Consider the following 11431-nt stretch of genomic DNA (forward strand, 5'->3'; position numbering starts at 1 on the left):
GGTTACTGACCCTACTTTCAAAGAGAGAAAGGAGGAGAGAGGAGGCTGAGGAAATTTAGAAGACATCTTAGCTAACACTGGGCAGGAAATGGCCCCAAGCTGGTAGAGCAGGGAACCTCATTAATTAAAAAGGTAGCAGGAGGGCTGTCTTATGGACTCTGGACTAACTGAAAGACCTCCAGCCTAACTATGCCCTAGTTGCAAATGTAAGGCTGCTCTTGACCACAGAAGTAATTCCAAGACTTACCCAGAAGACTCCCCCATGATGTGGTTTAAGCCCTCCTTGAGCCTTTTGAATCATCGTGTTCAGAGCAGATAGGTGAGTGGAGCAAGGGCAAGACTGGGAGGAGAAAAGAGAAGTGAGAAAGAATGTGTTTAATTACACAAAGGGTTCAGGATCACTAAGTTAGGCCAAAAGAAGTTGTAAGCTTATTGTTTAGCATTAGTTTGCTTGCAAATTTGTTTTATCTCCTTTGATCATCCCTCTTTGGTGGTAATCATGGACATAGATTTTGATTCTTTTATTTTTCTTGACCTCCTGGCATTGTTCTGGGTATGAGGGCCCCCCTCTCTGTTATACTCTTTAGATTTATTTAGCCATAATGAGATGAAAAACCATTCATCCATTTTCTGAACTTGCTATATCCTGATCAGGGTAAGCTTGGGGCAGAAGGCAAGAACAAGCCCTGGACAGAGTGCCAGTCCACAATACCTCATTTTTATTTGTTTTTTAACAGTGCAACAGGTCTAATAGAACGCTGTCATCATCATCATTGTCATAATCTAGGACTTTGGCATCCTTTCTAATTTTATTTAAAGCTTACCTTTCTTGTTTAAAAGTTAGTTTTGCAAGAGCTGCCAGTGTTTCTATACCCAAAGTGCATAGGTCTATGAGAGAACTTCAAAGCAAATCCAGGTGTCCAAGCCCCAAATTAAATTCCAGGGTCACAGAAAGTCCTATGTCTGCTTCTGGCCTGTTTATGCAAATTATTGTGTTTTTCTTTCTTTATTTTTACAATTGTTTTGTTGACAGCATTACATTTCTGTTTTGTGTGTGTTTGTTGGCTTGTGCACTGCCATTATGTGTTTTGCGATTCAATGATTGTTGCCATTTTCTGCATCTGATTACAATTGTGCTGCATGGATGTTAAAGCTTAGAACATTATAACAATTTAGACGAGAATGAGCCATTCAGCCCAACAAAGCACACCAACCCTATTAACTTAACACTTTAAAAATAACACACAGGAGACTTTAAACAGTGCCCTCCAAGCCCCATAAATAATCAAATAAACACAATAAGCAAAATATTCTTCTCTCTCTTTCTCCTCCACCCCGCCCAGCAAGCTTTGTCCACCTCCACCCAATTCTGGATCACCTGCTGGGGTCCTTTATATATTCCCTGACCTGGAAATGCTTCTGCTCTTCCATCCACGTGACCAGCCAGCACTTCCAGGTGAGATGAAGAATTCATGTACTTTGGGGCTTCCTAGTACTTCCGGGCTATAAGGGAAGCATGACTCCCCAGGTTCTTCCACAGCACCCCCTGGTGGCACCCATGGCTCCCAACAGGGCTGAGATACCGAACTCCAAGTCCCAGGATGCCCTGTGGGAATCCAGGGCACCACTACACTCCAGGGGAGCTGCCATCTAGCGTCTTAGGGGTGGCAGTGTCCAAAAGTAGGTACCTTTTCCTGTCGTTCCATTCTCAGGGTGTCCCGGCTGGGCTGAGTTGCCGGCTGTCTCTTACACTATTTATCTATCTAAACTGATTCAGGGAACAACAGCTTCGCCAAATCCACCAATGTTTTCTTATTATTCATTTACCTTTTTTTGTCACAGATGTGTCCATGTTCAACCAGATTTAAGTATCTTGTGATGATTTAGGCAACATTGCAGATTTTCACTTAGTGTGTCATAATCTTGGTTGTTTCCTTCAGATGTTGTTCTAATGTGCTCTTTTTATCACAGCCTGCATTTTCAGCATTTTTTGTTCTTTCTCAGTCTCATTTATTTTATTAGACCTCTCTTAACACAAAGAGTATAATCTTATAAAACAAGCACAATGGTACTAATCTGCAGAGGCAAAAGCTTATATTTATTCTGTCATTTAAGAAAGAAGAACATCCACATTTTCACACTACATTCATTCCTTCTACATGCATGCTGAAATTCTCCCTGTGTATATTCCCATAAGGCAAAAGTATACACATGCACAGAAAATACACTAAGCCTGTGTCAACAGCATAGAGCACACAACAGAAATCAAAGCAGAAAGGAGTGACAATGTACTGTTATCACGAGGTACAATCATGCAAACTCACATATATAAACCAACCCATACAAACGAACATTATGATCAACCTAGAAAATAAACATTGTCCCGTATTATATATACTTGCTAAACCTGTGATTCTTGTCCCTCTAAGAGAAAGTACACCCATGGTTAATGTTATTGATTGCAAAGAAGTAATGCATTTGGAAAGCAAAACACTGCTTTGTAAAATAATGTAATTATAATTTTGAAACATTTGAATTTTTATTTTTGGTGAAAATAGGTTACGTACTACAGAGGAAAAATGGTACGATTCCTCACAATAAGCTTGAACTGTGTTTCCAGAAGAACTGAAATATAGGGAAAATGACAACACTTTAAAAAAATGACCTGGGGTTGTACTAGAATGAGGCAAGATGTGGCCAAAAAACAATTTAACTGCTTCATCTGGGTGTGACATTTCTGTGAGGGCAACTGGATAGTAAATTGCGATGCAACTAATGATCTAAGAGCCCCAGCTTTCAAGACAAGATGCAGTGTGTAAATTAAAATATAAATTGAAAGGGATTGATTAAAATGAGTGTTTCTTTGACTTTAAAGAGTATTATGCAGTGCCAACAACCGTTTTAACTAATAATAACTGAGTTACAAATGAAGTGGCCATATTTGTACCTGTACCAAGACATAGCACCGGTGACGGGATGGGCTGCTTCAAATGTTCATTATTCCGTTAGAATTTCAAAACTTCTGTAATCAGAAAGCATAATTTCAGAGACAGGTGCACACACACAGAGACTATTGAAACAACGTATTTTAGCACAAATTACATTTGTGTTGTTTGTTGGGTGTTTCAAGATAAAGTAATGCCCATTATGATATAATAACTAAATTGTGACAAACTTAATGTAAGCACATGCCACACATATTTGAATTTGACTAGTTGTTTAAAAACTTTATCTTCGGTAGTTTTTTTTTATTAACTTCCTAATGTCTCCTCCATATACCAGTGCAACCATATATCTAACAATAGTAAATATCAACAATCTTACAAATTGATTTTCTGAAATCCTGATTTAGATTAGATTAAATAAACTTTTTTAACCCAGTGGGGAAATTCAGATGCATACAACAGCAGAAACATAAAAATCAAGGCTACAGACGAACAGCCAATCAATTAATTGATCTGTAGATTGATAAATAAATAAAGGTAAATAACTAAATAAATAAAAAGTATATCGTGGAGATATTTCAAAATGAATTTAACGAGTGCCTTGGGGGGGAAGCACTGAATTGCATTATATCAGTGAGCAGAAAACACCCCCGGAGTGCCTCTTAGCACACCATGGTGGCATAAGCCAGTGGCTAAAAGTGCTCTAAGAGAGCATCCTTTATTAGTTCACATGTCTGCTTTGCTTCTGCACAGTTATCAAGCTAGCAGTTTAAAATTATCACTCCAGTCCATTCATGAGTATGTCAATAGTTTTCTATAAGTTTCTCAGTTTCTGTATCTACTGAGTTGCATCCACAAACAAATTGGCTTGTGGAATGCAAGTCTTAAGCCCCGCAGAGGATGAAGAGGATGTTTTTTAATGGGATCCAATGTTGCCACCATCTTCTTTTCTACAACAATTTCCAGTTTGTCTAGGGTTCACCCTGTGATGTTGCAAGCTTTTTTTGTTAAGTTTGTTCAGGCATTGTGCTTTCTGTTTGGTGTTCAGGCTGCTTCCCCAGAACACTGCAACATGGAACACCACACTGGCTGCTATGGACTGGTAGAACATTTCCAGCAGCTTGCTGCACACATCAAAAGGCAAAAGTCTTCTGAGCAAGTACTGTATGTTCTGACAAAAGCTTATGCTTGCAAAATCTACTTTAAAGGAGTTTGCTTAAATTAAAATATCCTAGATTATTTTGTTTTTTTATTAATTAATGTCTGCCTTTCAAATAAAGTCTTTCACTGTTTATTATGTTCTTTATTTCTGTCTTTTATCTTGCTCCTTTCACTGTCTAAGCCTTTCACTATCAGTTGTACAGTGCCTTTCATATAACTACATAACCTAAAAAAAATGTCTGTTTAGGGCAGATAGTTGGTAAACGGTTTTCTGAGATTTTTGAGGTAAGGAACATGCAAACTTTAAGTTAAGGTAAGGCAGTTGTGCTCAGTAATCGTGATGTATTTCATGTTCATTATAGCCGTGAGAGTGTAAGGCGAGTTCAAGCACGGGTAAAACATGTGCCAAAAGAAATCTCTCAGTCCAAAAGTTTGTTTTAAAAATATTTTTTGAAAATTCAAAGCAAGTAATCCACACAAGAATAAAGAAAAATGTTGTTACACACATAGAATAAAATGCAAAAAAAAGAAGTATCTTCTCTAAACGTAGCTTTTCTTGAAAAATTTCAGTTGTCTCTATACTTAAAGATTCTTAACTTCTTCTTCTGTACATTTTAAACATACGGCGCAGCACTTTCAGTTAAGTGCTTTGTCTTACATGTTACTGGATACACAAAACACGCTCACAAGGTATGCAAGACTCAAATGGCCCAGTTTAAAACTATGTGCCCTCTACACCTTACACATGTCAAGGCTGATCACTAACTGACAATAATGTTTAGTCAGAGCAGTTAGAAATAGGTAGAATATACCAATTCTATTCAACTGATGGGGGTTATAGGAACCTCCCATAAATTATGCACTTATATCATTTAGTAAAATGTTTATGATTTTTATGAAACTAGGAAATGGCTCTTACATTCATCAGCACGTGCAAGTAAGAATTTCACTGTTCTACTCTCTGCATGGAACAGTAATGAGCCTATAAACTTACAATTTAACATTTCTATAATAATGTTACAAATTTTTTACTTAGTTTTGGTTTTGGGTAGTATATACTCTATTTTGCTTTAGTTACTGGCAAGAAAATGGAAATGAATAATCTTTCCTGTGCATTTGTTAAGCTGAATCAGACAATCCTCTAAAGCACTTAACCCCCAAGCGCCCATGTCATTTGTTACATTTGTGTAAATCCTCCTCTACCACAAGAGAAAATTAGGCAATGCCTATAATGCCTATAATATTTAATAAGTCAATAAGTTTAATAATCAATTTCCACAGTGTACCAAGCACACTCTTCTCCACAATGCTCATATAAATACACACAATAATCGCTATAAACCAATCCTCCAGCTCCAGGATGCGTTGCCACACTTCCACCCAGCTCAGCTCCCCGTCTGGGAGCTCCCACAGTCCTTTTATATTCCCTGACCCGGAAGTGTCCCAATCCCAGTCCATGTGATTCTAAATCACTTACGGGTCAGGTAAAATTTCTTTTCTTCACTCTTTTCTTCCTATGACGAACTTCCGGGTCATAGGGCACGAAGAAGTCCTCGGTCCTCCCTGCAGCTCCCTCTTGTGGTGCCCATGGCATCCAGCAGGGCTGTGCATAAAAACCACATTGTCCATGATGCCCTGCTGGTCTTCTAGGAACCTCTATGCTACAAGGAGGGTTCCACCTGGCGGCTTGGGGGTATTGGTCGGGATAAACGGATGGCCATCCTTCACAATATATATATATATATATATATATATATATATATATATATATATATATATATTGTGTGGCCCCCGGCTGGAGCCCGCCGGGGCATGAGGAGGACATGAGGAGGGCTTGTGCCTCCTCCAGACCGCGAGGGGGCGTCCGTCCTGGTCCTATTGGGAGCCACGGGTCGAGGGCATGGAAGCCCTACCCTGTAGGGGCCGTGGTTGCCGCCAGGCGCGCCCGATGCGGTTGATCCCATGCAGTCGCCGGCCGGAGCTGGAGCCCGGCCGGGACGCCTTGGAGGACGAGAGGAGGGCTTGTGCCTCCTCCAGACCGCGAGGGGGCGTCCGTCCTGGTTCTGTTGGGGGCCACGGGTTGAGGGCATGGAAGCCCTTCCCTGTAGGGGCCCGTGGTCACCGCCAGGCGGCGCTCGATGCGGTTTATCCGCACGGTCCGCGGCTGGGGCTGGAGCCCGCCGGGGCGCTTTGAGGACAAGAGGAGGGAGTGCCTCCTCCAGACAGAGTGGGGCGTCCGTCCTGGTTACGCAGGGGCCTCGGGTACAGGGCATGGAAGCCCTGCCCTGTAGGGCCCCGTGGCCACCGCCAGGCGGCGCCCCTGTGCCTAATTATCCCGGAGCCCGGCACTTCCGCCACACCAGGAAGTGCGGGGAAGACTTTATGTGGCGCCCGGAGAGCTGCCAGGAAGGCAGCCAGCACTTCCGCCACGCTGGGGCGTGGCCAAGGAACAGGTGCCGGAAACACCTGGGGCTCATAAGGGCCCCCGGGGGAAGGGCCCCCCGCTGTTTTTTTAAAGGGGGGGCCCGGGGGGCGGGGGGGGCCCCAAAAGGTCCTCGTTGCCCACGCCGGGAGGTGGGAAAACCACCCGAAGGGCCCGATGTTTTCCCCCCGGGGGAAAACCAAAAAGGGGGGGGGGCCCCCCCGGGGGGCAGGGGGTGGGGGGGGTTAAAGGGCCAAGGGGGGGGGGGGGTAAAGCCCCTCCGGGGGGGTTGGGGCCGGGGCCCAAGGGGGCGCCCCCGGGGACCATGCGGTAACCACCCCCCCGGGGTTTTTCCCCAAGGGTGGGGGGCGGGGTCCCCCCAACCCGGGAAAACCCCGTGTTCGCCCCCTTTTGGAGCAGCGGGGGAAAAGCTCGGGGGGCCCCCGTGGGGGAAGGGAGGGGGGGCCGGGGGGAACCGGCCCGGGGGGGGGCCCCCTCCCGTAAAAAAAAAAGGGCCCCGGAGGGACGGCGGGCACCCCGGAGGAAAACCCCAACAGGGGGGGGCGAACTGCGGGAGGCTTCCGCCCAAAAAGGTTGGGAGGGGGGGAACCGGGTTGGGCCCCAAAAAAAGGTTTCCTGGCTCTGCCTCCCCGGGGGGGGACGCGCTAGACCCAGCCGCAGCGCCAAAAAAAACGGGGAAGGGTTCCCCGAAAAGGGGGCCGGGGCGCGGGCGGGGGGGCCCCCCCCCTTATGCGGGGGGGGCCCCGGCGGGCGGGCCGGGGACGGGAAAGGCCGGGGTGGGAAATGCGGGGTGGCGGGCCCCGGGGTTCGGAGGGGGGGCACGCGGGGGGGGAACCCGGCAGGGACCGGGGGGGTCCTGGCGGGGGCCCCGCCCTCTTTTTTTCCCCCCCAGGCCGAGCCCGGGGGCCCACCGGGGCGTGGGCTGCCCCCCGGGGGGCGCCCGGGGGGGGCTCCCGGGGGGGGAGGAGGGGGGGATTTGGGGAAAGCGAGGGGGGGGGAAAGGGCCCCGGGGTCCGGGGGTGCCCCGGGGTTTCCCTGGGGGGCAAAAAGGCCCCGCCCCGGGGTCGCTTTCCCCCCCGGGCCGTTGGCCCTGTTTCCCCCCGGGAATTTTGGGGGGGGCCCCCCCCCGGGGGGGCCCCGGGGACGAGGGGTTTCCCCCCCCCGCCCCTGGGCCGCCCCCAAACCCCTTTTTTTGGGGGGGGGCATGGGGCCCACCGAGGGCCCGGGTTCCCGGCGGGGAGCGGGATCCCAGAGGGGGCACTGGGGCCGGGGGGGCCGGGGAAAAAAGGGGGGGGCTTTTCCCCCTCCCAAAAGGGGGTTTGGTTTTTGGGGGAACGGTTTTTGGGCGGAAACCCCCCCGGGGCCCCCAAAAAAGCCGGCCTGATCGTTTAAACCCCAGTCCCGGGTGGGGCTGGGGCCGGGGGATTAAAAGGGGGGAAAACCCTTCCCCCGAAAAGGGGGTCCCCTTTTTTTTAACAGAAAAACCCCCCCCCCGGGGGCCCCCCCAGGCCCCCCCCGGGTAAATAAAACCCCCCCCCCCAACCGGGGGGAAAAAAAAAACCCGGGGTGGGGGGAATTTTCCCCACCTGGGGGGGGCCCAAAAAACCCAAACCCTGGGGTCAATTTTAAAGGGGTCCCCCAGGGTTTAAAAAAGGCCGGGGGGGGGAAAAGGGGAAAAAAAAAGAAAACCCCCCATTTATTGTTTAAAAAAACAGGGGTTTGGGCGTGCCGGGGAAAAAAAAACGGGTTTTTAAACAATGGGCCGGCTGTGGGGAAAAGTTACAAAATAAAAATTTTAAAAAAACTTTAAAAATTTTCCCCTAATTTTGACCTTTCAATCCATGGTGGGCTCTTTAAAAAAAAAAAATTTTTGGGTTTTTTTGTTAGGAAATTCAGGGGAATAAAAACTTTTCCTGGTTTTTTGGTTTACTTTGGACTCTTAAAAAAAATCCAAAATAACCCTTTTTCTTTTTAAAGTGATCTCATTTGCAGTCGGACTCTGCTCACATGCACTCTCACAGGTACATGGCATAAACCAATCCTCCAGCTCCAGGATGCGCTTTGCCACACTTCCACCCAGCTCAGCTCGCCGCCTGGGAGCTCCCACAGTCCTTTTATATTCCCTGACCCGGAAGTGTCCCCAATCCCAGTCCATGTGATTCTCAATCACTTCCGGGTCAGGTAAAATTTCTTTTCTTCACTCTTTTCTTCCTATGACGAACTTCCGGGTCATAGGGCACGAAGAAGTCCTCGGTCCTCCCTGCAGCTCCCTCTTGTGGTGCCCATGGCATCCAGCAGGGCTGTGCATAAAAACCACATTGTCCATGATGCCCTGCTGGTCTTCTAGGAACCTCTATGCTACAAGGAGGGTTCCACCTGGCGGCTTGGGGGTATTGGTCGGGATAAATGGATGGCCATCCTTCACAATATATATATATATATATATATATATATATATATATATATATATAACATGGATATAGATAAGTTGCTGCAATAACTGAGTGACAGCTTCAATCCATGAAGCTGTGGACATCAAATTAAAAGAACAGTATGTATGCTTTATCTGTGGTGAGAATAACAAGATTATTAAATTCATAGTAGCTGTTTTATTGTGTTATTATCTCACCTGTGTCACTTACTTAAAATGAAAAGTACCAACTAACCTCTTAGTTTCATTTTTTAATGAGGGATAGGAAGAGATGCCAAGACCAGCTATATAACCATTATCTGTCACCTCTCACCTGTCTCATTGTCCATAATGCAAAACCATAATGATCGCTAGGAATGTTTACTTCACCACAGTTTACCACTCATCGAATGTTTCTTAAAGGCATCCTATTGAGCACTTAAGGGACAGCTGCTAGACGAGGAATGATCTGTCCAGCACTCAGCAATATTAATAACAATTGAGACAGAGGCACTGATTTAAGCTTTCGATAATGAAAATGACAAGAAGGATTTCTTGCCAGAGAGAGAGAGAGCTCATTTTCCAAGTGTCCATGAAGTTGTCCATGACTCCTCTCAATGTGTCCATTTTAGTTGAGGGGCTCCCTTTAAATGCCCATTTTTACGACTGAGCTGAGCTGTTTACAGAAGTGTCAGAAAAGCAACTGAAATGAACCACACTCCATTTCTGCAAAAAAGTGGCAATGAAACTGAACTGATAGAACTCTTTTGAAAAAAGTCTAATCAAAAGACAGATACTCTCTTCTTCCTTCCTCACCCAAAATTAAGTGCACACTGCTGGTTTTCTTTCTGCTAGAAGAGTGGGCAATTTTTCAAAACACAGAAAATGATACTATCATTATTACCTAAGCTCAAGGTTGATTCTAATTGGAATCAAAAGCTGTTCCCTCTAACTAAGCAAAATACCCTGAATCCTGCTTTGCTCTCCATGTTTCCCAGAAAGTACTGCACTGTTGTTCAAGCTTAGGCCTTCTATTTGAAATCTGTCAGCTGCAAAGGTTAAAAGATCTCCTATACACCAAATTAAATTTTAATGCATATTACTCTTTTGAGGATAAATATTAGTGTGCAACAAAAATAATAAATTATGTCTGGTAAAATTTCAAAATTTAGAAACAGAGGCTCTGGTGACATGAAAATACTAAGAGGCCACTGGCTGGGTCTCATACTATTGGTGTTTGTTCCAATGAATGAGTGAATCGCAAATCAAAGGTGTGAGTTTGATTTTCAGAAAGAGAGATGTTGACTTTTTTGTGTGCTCTGCTTTTTTAAAGACACTGGATTTTCTTAAGATTGCACCATAAAGAGATCATGTATTCCTCCTGAGAAACTCCAGTGCTCATGTAGGAAATAGCAGAGATACTTGAACAGCATGTGATCGATAAGAATGGTTAGCCCAATCTGAATCTGAGGAAGGAGTTGCTAATGCATTTCTGTGCTAGTTGTGGTTTGTCCATGTTGGACCATAAGGATTCTGACAAGTGTATCTGGTACCAGAGTACCTTGGGCCATATGTGAATGACCAACATTGTAGTTGTAGTCTAGTCTAAGACTATATTTTCTGGACACTCGAGTAAAGAGGTGCTGAGCTGTTAACTGATCACCACTTAGTGGTAACTGGCACAAAGGATGCACTCACTGGACAGACCTGGAAACCCAGGAAGGGTACTGAAGTTGTGCTAGGAACAACAAATGGATGCCTATGTTCATAATTTTTCAAACTTCTATTTCCAAAAGTACTTCTCTCCCATCTTAGGATCTCATTCATAACCTCAGTATGAGAAGCAGTTTTTTGATACATGGTGAAATGATCACAGAGGTCTGTCATGGCATCATTCCTAGGGTCTACTTGAAACCAGCACTAAGAGAAGATGTTGACATGAGGAAAGAGGCCTTGCATGTAGTGTTAGAGCAAGGGTCTTCAGAAATGACCAAAGATACCAGCAGGCCAAAAAGATGAAGTAGTGATGACCTGTGTGTGGACAATGTTTGGGTAAAGCTTTTTATTAAAACTTTCAGGTGGCTTTCAACACTTTCTGGCAAAACCCTTGACAACTCAAAAAGGTTATGCAGGGCATTGCACTGGCTGCTCTCTGCAAGGATGGAGAATTGTTAACCTCAACTTGAGGATATCTTTGGAAGGTGAATTTTGAGGAGCTCTTAAACACTATGGATATGTCCCCCTTGGAAGAGACAGCAGCTGAAATATCAAATAAAGCTTGGTCCATCACTATGGCAAAGGTTTGTGCAGTGATTAAAAAGTTCAGTAATTGAAACAATGCCGGGACAGATGAGATTTAACTATAAAGTACTTGATATTGTGGGTGTAATTTGGCTAATGTGTTTTAATTCAACATTCCTTTCAATGTTGCATTGAAGACACAGACAGTGCATCAGGACTGGTAGAGTAAGG

This window comes from Polypterus senegalus, chromosome 4 (assembly GCF_016835505.1).
Source record: "Polypterus senegalus isolate Bchr_013 chromosome 4, ASM1683550v1, whole genome shotgun sequence".
Taxonomy (NCBI): domain Eukaryota; kingdom Metazoa; phylum Chordata; class Cladistia; order Polypteriformes; family Polypteridae; genus Polypterus; species Polypterus senegalus.